This window comes from Siphateles boraxobius, unplaced genomic scaffold (genome assembly GCF_051911475.1).
Source record: "Siphateles boraxobius isolate OS27281-9 unplaced genomic scaffold, OSU_SipBor_1 17, whole genome shotgun sequence".
In the NCBI taxonomy this organism is placed as follows: domain Eukaryota; kingdom Metazoa; phylum Chordata; class Actinopteri; order Cypriniformes; family Leuciscidae; genus Siphateles; species Siphateles boraxobius.
In genome coordinates this window covers 8,993,046-9,005,089 of record NW_027508777.1, presented here as the reverse complement: position 1 = coordinate 9,005,089, position 12,044 = coordinate 8,993,046, and the positions used below count along the sequence as shown (strand labels likewise).

At 37.2% G+C, this 12,044-nt stretch overlaps 1 long non-coding RNA gene across 1 annotated transcript; it reads left to right on the top strand.

The window, feature by feature from the left end:
- Positions 1–1,573: 1,573 nt before the first annotated feature.
- Positions 1,574–5,072, top strand: LOC143740288 (uncharacterized). Its single transcript, XR_013204824.1, has 2 exons — positions 1,574–1,727; positions 3,116–5,072. It is a non-coding gene; the product is annotated as an uncharacterized LOC143740288 (long non-coding RNA).
- Positions 5,073–12,044: the final 6,972 nt, after the last annotated feature.

Below are 12,044 nucleotides of genomic sequence, written 5' to 3'. Positions count from 1 at the left end.
TTAGAAAAGGGGGCGTGTCAAAATACACTCAAAAGCCTATAAATCATAAATAAAAACTCAGAACTTCACAAAAGCTGATGAGCACATGTGTCATGACATGGTGAAGAAGCATGCAGAGTTTCATGGAGATCGGACCATAGGTGGCGCTATAACTGTCAAAAAGGTCGCCTATTATTAGGTGTTCAAGCACGAAGTGCTGAAAACCTATTGTAATTGCTATTTGAAAAAAAAAAAAAAAAACCTAAAACGCATCGTGCAGCCCAAACCGTAAGGCCTAGAGACTTGAAACCTGGCCAGGTGGTAGGGCCTCAGTTTGGGGAGAACCTATCAGAGTATGACCCCGATTGGCCCATAGGTGGCGCTACAGCAACCAAAAGTACTAAATTGCTCATAACTCCTAGACCGTTTGACTTGGAATCAAGCTTTTTGCACCACTGTGTTCCTTGGCTCAAGGCGGACAATATGTTTATCTCGGATTCTCGATTTGAGCAACAAAAAATTTGTAATGGCCGATTTTGTCCAAATCCTACTTTTGCGAACTAGTCCCTGGTTTTTTGCCTGATCGGAACCAGACCAGTCTAGGACAATTCTCTGGACTCTCTAGATCAATAATTATCAAAAAAAAGTTGAACTTTGCCGTTTGGTTCACTGTAACAGGGTCGTTTAGAAAAGGGGGCGTGTCAAAATACACTCAAAAGCCTATAAATCATAAATAAAAACTCAGAACTTCACAAAAGCTGATGAGCACATGTGTCATGACATGGTGAAGAAGCATGCAGAGTTTCATGGAGATCGGACCATAGGTGGCGCTATAACTGTCAAAAAGGTCGCCTATTATTAGGTGTTCAAGCACGAAGTGCTGAAAACCTATTGTAATTGCTATTTGAAAAAAAAAAAAAACCTAAAACGCATCGTGCAGCCCAAACCGTAAGGCCTAGAGACTTGAAACCTGGCCAGGTGGTAGGGCCTCAGTTTGGGGAGAACCTATCAGAGTATGACCCCGATTGGCCCATAGGTGGCGCTACAGCAACCAAAAGTACTAAATTGCTCATAACTCCTAGACCATTTGACTTGGAATCAAGCTTTTTGCACCACTGTGTTCCTTGGCTCAAGGCGGACAATATGTTTATCTCGGATTCTCGATTTGAGCAACAAATAATTTGTAATGGCCGATTTTGTCCAAATCCTACTTTTGCGAACTAGTCCCTGGTTTTTTGCCTGATCGGAACCAGACCAGTCTAGGACAAATCTCTGGACTCTCTAGATCAATAATTATCAAAAAAAAGTTGAACTTTGCCCTTTGGTTCACTGTAACAGGGTCGTTTAGAAAAGGGGGCGTGTCAAAATACACTCAAAAGCCTATAAATCATAAATAAAAACTCAGAACTTCACAAAAACTGATGAGCACATGTGTCATGACATGGTGAAGAAGCATGCAGAGTTTCATGGAGATCGGACCATAGGTGGCGCTATAACTGTCAAAAAGGTCGCCTATTATTAGGTGTTCAAGCACGAAGTGTTTCTGTATTTGTTCTTGTCAATCCCACACCTACATAAACGCTTGGGAATGTAAAGCTGGAGGAAGGAAAGCAGCTGGTGAGAGATGCCATCACTGCAGGCATCTTCTGTGATCTGGGCTCTGGCAGCAATGTAGACTTATGTGTGATCACAGAGAAAGCTGTGGATTATCTGAGGGCATATGACCAGCCTGTTCAGAAAGGATTGAGGTAAGATACCAGTTTAATGTGGAAGATTGCAGTAACATTAATTCTTCATCATTTGAAAATGAGAATTTTTTAAATGTATTCATTTTCCTGGGTTTTCCAGAAAGTAGGGTTACCCCAAACTCTAGGTTGATTACATTTCTTACTCAGTTATCGGTTCCAAAACACGGCCAGTGGCAAGTTCAGTCAACTCGAGTATGTTCACTGTGAACACACTCATACATTCTAGTAAAGAGCTCTGCAGTGATTGCTATTTTTGTTGTCCAACCCAGAAGTTAGCATCACCCTGGTTCCCTCAATAGGATGTTTTCATTGGCTTTTTTGAATTATTGCAGAAAATAAGCTCTGTGAACAATAAAAAATAAAAACAAATTCTTACACTTTTTGTTCATCATCATAATCTTCACAAAAGGAACAACCTATAAATTTGAAGCCTAAATGCAATTGTCAGAAGGCTATAAACAAACTACACCACATCGCAGGACCTCAGCTTCTCCATCACAAAGTTTCCAAAAATTGACAACTTCCATCCTACGAGGAGTTTTCCAGTACGGTGTGATGACATTTAATGTCCCTGACAACCTTTGTAGTCCCATTCACATAGCCACTTATTAGCAACAGCCTTTTTCAAGACAAGTAAAAGCTTTTAAAAAATTGCTATGATAACCCTAACCCTAACCACAGACCTTATTTCTGGCATAAAAACAATACAAACCTATTGACTTAAGGAAGGTGGAACCGGAAGTGCTAAAAATGCTAACTCATTTCCGGGTTTTGGCCTACAAAATGTCATCCCCGCAGCACTCTATTTACTTACTTGTGAACAATTCTTTGACATTTTTTAGTAAAAATAGGGCCAGATTTTTGTGTTAAAAAAAACACTGTCAGGACTTACTAAAGACAATAAATTTGTTGACATTTTTAATGAAACCGAATGTTTAAGGCCATTGCACACTGAGTCCGAAATGTTCGTATGCGTTTTTTCGTATTCGTGATTCGGTGGCTCTGAATTGTCAAAACACCATTCAAACTGCTTTTTTTAATAAAAAAAAAGGAATTTTTTTTATGACGGACGAAAGTTTCGGAGGCAGTGTGCAAGCGTGATTGACATAACGTGAGGTCGATTTTCTTTTTTTTACGTGCGAAAATTTCGGATGGGAATTTCGGACTTAGTTTGCAATGGCCTTTAAGGTTTCATTATACTATATTGCTATATATTTACTTATACCACCTAAACTTGCGTATGACCTGCTTTCTGGAATATACCCCTAATCAACTCTCATCCTGATCAAATCTTATTTAATAACCTTCTGAATTTACAACAGCACATATTTATTCATAAAATCTCTTAACATTCAAAAACATTTTCTCTCTTTCTTCTAATGCACCAGGGAGGGTACGTACAGATACCAGCCAGGCACTACGGCTGTGCTCACACAAACAGTTATTCCATTAACACTGGATGTTGTGGATGAATCTGTTCAAGTGATGGACACTGAATGAGAATATGTTCGCATTTCTTTACACTCTTTCCTTCACTCTTTAGGAAAAAAGGTATAAGTGAATAGGTTTCCTTTCTCAATAAAAGTGGAAATCTATATTTTTCATATTTTTAGAAGTAGCCATATGCTTTAGGACTTTTTCCATGTATTCAGTCATTCGCATTTGAGCTGCAAGACTGTTTTGCAAAAATGTATAATATTGAAAAGTGTGTTTCCTTATACCTTTCCTTAACCCATCAGACATAAAATAGTTCAATAAAATTTCATTCAATAATTTAAGATTAAAAAATGAAAGATTGTCATTTTTGTTGTATTTAAAAAAAAAACCTATCAAGCTAAATATTCATATGTTGGACACAAAGGCAATATTAACCATAAATACTTTTATCGTCTTATAAGAGCTTTACAACCAAATATTTCAACATGATGGGAAATCTGTATTTTCAAAAATTGATTACTACTACATTGTTCACAGCAAAGTGAGCAGACATATTTTACAAACTGCATGCCTTTTAAATATTTAAAGTTAGTGAAAGCATTAGAATTATTCTTGGTCACAATTGTTAGCATTGGGGGAACTATAAATCAGTCAGTTAAAAATGTATCAGTTGCTGAATAAGAACTATTATAAAGTTGCAATATTTTATTGTAAAAATATTGTATTTTTTTTTATAAAATGCAATTATGTTGGGAAAGGGTATCATAAACCAAGAATACATATAAAAAGTATAATTTTTAATTTTTATATTGTTTTGTAATATGCAAAGTTTGCAACACATTTGCAACCACCTACATGTTTACGTGTCCTGTGATCATGAAATGTATTATCAAGAGCAACCTACAATCACTATAGGACTATGGCGCGTTTTCCGTGGCAAAATCAAACATTCGAACGACCGACCGACCGATCGAACGTCTATCCGAACGTGTTGAACTTTTGAGCATCTGAAAAGAGCGGGTTGACCCACGTGACGACCTGACGTGACGTCAACGTCTTGAAATTAGCAGTTTTTTAGCCATTCAAGTATCCAAGCTGATGTGTAAAGACTATAAATGGACATGAAAGGCACTAAATACAGATATGTTAAAATAATACTCAAATATTTCCTGCATCCTGCTGCACTTCCCTGAATAAGCTTTTGAAGAAAGTTGTTGCAGTGATGAACTGAAAAAGCTACCATCTGTATATCATGATTTTCTCTGTACTTCATAACTTCAAATGCCAGACTCACCTATTTTAACTGTAGGCTACATACAGTGGTAGGCTGTTAATTAATCTCTTTGTATTTTTGCATATCATTTTTTTATATGTGAAACTGATTATTATTGTTTTACAAGTAAGAGTTAAAAGTTATAAGATAAAGGGTTTTAATTTCAAAGTCTTCAATGCCATGGGACCATGCTGTCATTAATTGACTTTTCATGGTAGTAACACATTGAGAAAGACGTGGTAAAGATTATTCAATAGACTTTGTTCATTTTTACAATGATTTAATCTTCTTTCTTCTGAAATTTCCTTTGCTGACTCCGCTGACTCTTGGGCTGCAAGTCAGTGAGTTAAACAAGTTGTTGATGTTTTTTAGATACTCTGATAGATGAACTCTGATATATACATTTCTTGTGTCAGAGAGAGAGGTCATGTCAACACTGTTTCTAACATGCATTTTCACTCTCTTGTGTTCTCATCTTGTAAACATATTATTGAATAATGTGCTAGAGGGGCATAAAGTTGTTTGCAGCATGGCATTATAATTGTCCCCAAATCCTTGTTAATGTAGGCCTACATAAAGACTTCTGTAAGATTAAAGGTTAAAGATAAGGTTAAAGTTCAATATGTCACCTTTGAGAGCTTTGTCGCTGTGAGTTTTCTTTGTTTCAGTGTTTCTGGCAACAATCTTTCATTTAAATCCAAATCCAGAAGGTTTTCATTATATATATATATATATATATATATATATATATATATATATATATATATATATATATATATATATATATATATATATCATACATATACACACACACTGTTGTGACCTGTAAATGCACAGTTTAAAATATTTGCAGATAATAAATGTTGACCTTCAGTATTGTAGACAGTAGCCTACCCGGCAGGTACTCAAGATGGCGGCAGTCAACTGGAGAAAGAGAGGATGACGTAAGAGGTCATGTGACTGATATTCATGTATAGGCCTAATATGATTATATGATATATATATGATAATATGATGCCTATGATTTTTATATTTAGGCAAAGCAGATACTGATTGCAGTTTTCGCTGCATTTGAATATGGTAGCTACAGCGTTCCTATTTCTATTAAATAAGCAAATAAGACACATTACAAAATGAGATCTATTCCTGAACCTTCCGATTTAATGGGAGATGGAGAAAAATTATGTACAATATCGTGCTTTCCCGAAATAGCCGTTAAAGCATGCCAGGTTTTTAAATATATTTTGCCTCTGCTATATTTAACTTTAATAATACACCGCACATAACTTTCTAAATCAGCCATTGCAATAATCAACACAAACGTGTTACAACGTGTCTTCACACGTAAACAACACGTTGGGAAGACGATCGGTTACTCCAGTATGGAGGTAGTTTTGTTTCTTTATTATTCAATCAAAAAATATATTTTCAATTAAAAAAACCTTCACTTCAATTAAAAAAACCTTCACTTCAATAAAAAAACCTTTTCAATTAAAGAAAAAAAGTATTTGAATCCAAAAATATATTTGAATCTCAAAAAAATACATTTGAACACTGCTTTTCTTTGATTGAAAATGTTTTCTTTGATAGAAGTCCGTTTTGTTTTGTTTAAAGCAACCTTTTTAATTGAAGTAACATTGTTTTTTGATTGGACCATATAATAGGTAGGACATTTGTGTCTTTATCATTCAATCAAAAAAGAAGTTGCTTCAAACAAACAAACAAACAACAGAATCAATAAAAAAGTCACTTCAATGAAAAGATAAACATTTTCAAATATAGAAAATCGTTTTTGAATGCAAATAAAATATTTGAGACTCCAAAAAATTGCATTTGAACACTTTTTTTTATTATTGAAAATGTTCTCTTTGATTGAAGTAATCTTTTTTTGTGTTTGGGCCATACATGGGTAGGCCATTTGTGTCTTAATCATTCAATTCCAAGAAAGTTGTTTCAATCCAAAAAAAATATTTTCAATCAAAGAAAAAACAGTTCAAATGCAAAAATCAAATTTTATTTGAAGAGAAAAAAATTTAGAAGTTCAAAGTTGTTTTGATTGAATCTTTTTTTTTTAAGTGAAAAAAGTTTTGAAGTTCAGATTTTTGGGTTTGAATCGCTTTTTTTTTTTGAAGTGCAAAAAGTTGTGAAGTTCAAATTTTTTTGATTGAATCATTTTGACACAAACGTTCCGCAGTGGGCGGGTGCTTCTCTATAGGTCAGACATGTTTGATTGACAAGTGTCTACACCAACGACATCTTTCTGACAAAGACGTCATGTTCGCCATTCGCCAGTAAGCTTTTTGCCAGCAAGTGGAGGGAGTGGAACTTCACGTTGAGGAATTTTTTGATGGTGTTAGGTTAGATATCTAAATATATTCAGACAGGATAGCAAAGTGCGCGAACGGCTAGTTGATAACGTTAGCAGCTTGCTATGTGCTAGTGCTGTGTTATGTTCTACTAAGTTACGTCATTAGTGCTCAAAGAACAGACAAATGCCCACAGCGCTGTCAGTTTAGTAGATGCTTTTATTTTGAGAGCGGGATATAGGCTGCTATGCTGTTGTTACGTCAAGCTGCATGCTTCCCCCCCTGCGTCCCCGTGTCGCTCAAGTGGCAAATATTAGGGATGGCTGACGCGAAACAGTCGTTCCGAAGCTTTGCGAGATCCCGAAGCGCAGATTTTTCGAAACACTGATTCGAAGCGTGATTCAAAACACCCATGTCACGTGACTATGGCCAAACGAAACCTGAAGTGTTTCACTAATGTTTCATCAGGTGTGATCCGCCGAATCAGCGTTTGATTGGCACGGTCGGAAACAGACCACACAATCGCACATCTGTATAAAAGTGAAATCAACGCAATTGACCTCGTGGGTTTTTGTGAGAGGAGTTTGATTTTGAGATAGCGGATTTTTGGTGATATAGTGACATTTATAGTGCGATTTGTTTAGTTATATTTAGGCTTACATTTAAATTTACACAACACATTGACTGATAGGCTAGAGACACAGAGTATAGTGACACATTAATAGATACATATATATAAATATATATATAGACAGCTAGATTAATAGATAGATAGATAGATAGATAGATAGATAGATAGATAGATAGATAGATAGATAGATAGATAGATACATATATAGATAGATTAAAGATAGCCTACATATATAAATACATAGATTATAGATACATTTATAGATACATATCTAAATACATAGCTAGATTATAGGTACATAGATTATAGATAGCCTACATATCTAAATACATAGATTATAGATACATATTATATATACATATCTAAATACATAGATAGATTGTAGATACATATATCTAATTACATAGATAGATTAGAGATACATATCTAGATAGATTTGGATAGATATATAAAGTGGAGGCTCCCCAGAAGAGATGCCGTACATCTGTGGTGTGGGAGCATTTCCATTTAGAAACCCCAAATAAAGTGAGATGTGTGTATTGTGATCGGCAGCTCGCCTACTGCAACAATACATCCTCCATGATGCGCCATTTGAGGAGCACTCATCCTGCCATTTTGCAGGGTGCAGAGGATGGTATTCCCTCTGTACCTAAGCCTGCTACTGACACTGCTGGGCCATCTAAGCAAGGTATGCATAGATGTATCCATCACCATCAACATCATCACCATCACCATCAACATCAACACCAGTAGTAACACAGGGCATTTTATGGGAACTTTTTTTTACTCGTATCCATCAAACCCAGATGATACACAATGCTACAGCTGATGCCACAGTGGAAGTGAAAAAATACATCAACGATGCGTATCTGCCCAGAACTCATGATCCACTAACTTACTGGAAAGAGAGAGCAGTAATCTTTCCTCATTTGTATGTCCTAGCTAAAAAATATCTTTGCATGCCAGCAACAAGTGTCCCTTGTGTGAGGATTTTTTCAAAGGCTGGAGAAATTATCTGTAAAAAAAGAAGTAGGCGAAGTCCTTCCACAGCAGAAAAATGTATATTTTTGAATAAAAATATGTAAAAAACCGAGACATTGTGGCTTGATTTATTTTATTAATATTCATTTTGCAGGACCAAAATAACATTATGCACAGGGAGGAGCCTATAGGTTACAAGATTCACATATTAGAAAAGTACAATAATAAAAAAACAACAAATTTTCATGGCTCGTCATGGTTGTTTCAGATCAACACCTGCAAGTGACAAGGTGTCACCATTGAGACGGGTGTCGGATTGTTTCCTCGAAACAATATGGACCATTTGGTTCAACTGTTTCATTGCTTCACGAAGCCTCGATCTGACCATCACTAGCAAATATTGCGCGTGCATGTTGCTAACTCGCAACAGCTGCGCTCTCACTACAGGGGAACTATGGCAACCGTGGAAGCTCAAACAAGTCGCAGGACATAAAAATAGTAGACAAGTCTACTCTTTTTGAGCTAGTGTGTGCAGTGTGCACTCATTAGACAAACTGATATCGGTTTATGGATACGTATTTATGGATGGATAGATAGATTGATAGATAGAATTAATGCACACACATAGATAAATAAATAAATAACAGATTGTTTAACTTGATGTATGATTGTGTATTTATTGTCATTTTCAGCAATAGACAGCTAAATACAAAATATGGAACAGATTATTCAATTCCTGAAAATAATCATGATCACAACTGCGTACATCACTTGGTTTTAGGGTGCTAGGTGCAAGATTGACTATAAACCAAAATTACAAATAATCGGAACACTCATTTGATCAACAGTTCACTACCCCCTGTACTTGGCCGCTGCAAGGCTCACAGAGATAGATCTGTAGCTTCAGGAAAATGAACTTCACGGCTGCTCCCTCCACTTGCTGGCAAAAAGCTTGCTGGCGAGCAGTGTTGTGCAAGTTACTTCCAAACTGTAATACATTATATATTACTTGTTACTGTTATTTAAAAGTAATTCATTACCTTACAATATTACTGTCTCAGAATTGTAATGCGTTACATTACTCCTGTATTACTTTTGAGTTACTATCACCAAAATAACTATACAGAAGTAGAACTTAACATTCTAAAATGACTAGGGCTGTAACGATATGCGATATGAAACCAAAATCGCGACACTCAGATCCACGAACCTGCAGAATGGCGACACACCCCTTCCAACTCCCAGCGTTATCCATACCGTCCAGATCCAATGCTACCACATCTTTAAATTACTATTAGTATTATTTGAAGTTAACTTAACATTATAAAATATGTAGACCTACACCACAAAACTAGTTGAGGATAAATTATTTAAAATTTGGGAATTCCAGCGTTATGGACATGACATTTGCAGACTTGCAGTCAAAACTTATATAATTATATAAATTCTCAGAAAATGCATTAATACCAAAATATTGAAACGTCTGTTTATCCATAGGCTCCTCCCAGAAAGGAGTCCAGACATTAGAAAAATATCAGTCTACACATGCGTTTTATATTTAATATTAGGTAAATAGACAGTCATGTGTGACAAAAAAAAATCTTTAACTTTTAGGAGGCAACGATTTTTAGGTGTTCAAGCACGAAGTGCTGAAAACCTATTGTATTTGTACTGATTTTTATTATTATTAGGGGTTCAAGCACTTCAGTGCTGAAACCCTATTGTTATTGTTAATTTTCCCATGATGCAACATTCAGACATAAAACTGATCGGGCAGAACGAACCGTAAGTCGTTGAAACTTTGGGGGCTGGTAGTACTCACACCGCCTACAACGTCACCAAGGCACGCCCCGATTGGCCATAGGTGGCGCTACAGCGGCCAAAAGTACGAAACGGCTCATAACTCCTCAACCGTTAGGCGTAGGCTCAAGTGTCTTACATCGTTGGAATCCTTGGCTCAAGCCGGACAAGATGCATGCCTCGGATTGGCTCGTCACCCTGGATACATTTTCGGGTATTTTGGGTTTTTCCAAAAACCTACTTTTGCGAACTAGTCCTAGGTTTTTGGCCCGGCCAGAACCAAACCAGTGCAGCAAGATTCTATGGAGTCTGAATGTCAATAATTATCAAAAAAAAGTGGAAATTTGGATTCACGGTCCCTAAGGGCCGCCAAAACGTACCAAGTGGGAGGAGCCCCTTTTACTAAATTGGCTATAACTCGTGAACGGAACGAGATATTTTCACCAAACTCAGCGCACCTGTGTAAGAGCTCATTCTGTGGTCGCCTGAAAAAGGACGCGGCGACTGGCCACTTGGTGGCGCTATAACTGTTAAAAAGGTGTCAAAATGATGTTTTTCTATGGCAAATCCCATGAAATGGCTAAAAGCGGCCCTCTTCCTGCCTGATTTGCATACAACCTCACAAAACCGGGCGTGCACATGCGTCACCTGATCCTAAAGAGGCTTGGAAACTTTTATGGACGTCGGGCCATCGGTGGCGCTTTAACTGCTATAAAGGTGAAAAATGCTCTATAATATCCTATGCAAAATGACATTTAAATGACTGAAAAATGGTCTCCTCTGCTCAGAACTTCACCAAATGAGCTGAGCACGTGCGCCATATTATTCTAAAGAAGCATGCAAACTTTTATGGAGATCGGGCCATCAGTGGAGGTGTCACAGTTTAAAAGGTAAAAAAAAAATCACCACTTTCCATGATAAATGAGCTGAAAGGGCAAAAAACGTACTTTTTCCTCTCCGAGGCACATGTTGAAAGGCTTGATAAAGTTTTTGGAACGCAGCAGCGCAAGCGGCAAGTGCCTAGAACCTATGGTTTTTTTTTAGAGGCCTTTTTGTGGCCCTTTTTTAGGCCCTTATTAGGGGTTCAAGCACTTCAGTGCTGAAACCCTATTGTTATTGTTAATTTTCCCATGATGCAACATTCAGACATAAAACTGATCGGGCAGAACGAACCGTAAGTCGTAGAGCTTTGAAACTTTGGGGGCTGGTAGTACTCACACCGCCTACAACCTCACCAAGGCACGCCCCGATTGGCCCATAGGTGGCGCTACAGCGGCCAAAAGTACGAAACGGCTCATAACTCCTCAACCGTTAGGCGTAGGCTCAAGTGTCTTACATCGTTGGAATCCTTGGCAAGCCGGACAAGATGCATGCCTCGGATTGGCTCGCCCTTCAGGCTCCAATTTTGAGTAAATCGCGTTTTTGTGTAAAACCTACTTTTGCGCACTACTCTTAGGTTTTTGGCCTGATCAGAACCAAACCACTGCAGAAATATTCTCTGGAGTCTGACGGTCAATAATCAATAAAAAAATTCTACATTTCAATTGTCGGTCACTAAGGGGAACCATAATGTTTGATGGGACCAGAGCCACTTTTACTAAAATGGCTATAACTTGTGAACGGAAAGAGATATTTTCACTAAACTTGGGACACATGTTCATGAGCTCAATTTGAGGTCACATGAAAAAAATTGCGACGATTGGCCACTTGGTGGCGCTATAACAAGGAAAAAAATTATGACAATGGTTATAACCGCATCCAAACGTTAGTCTAATGAAAGATGGCATGCAGTGTCTTTGTCCAGGGTACCTTGATAGTCTATGAGAACATTGGTGTATCTCAAAAAACTCAGTATACGTCATCGGCATAATGCCCTGAAGGAGCCTGAG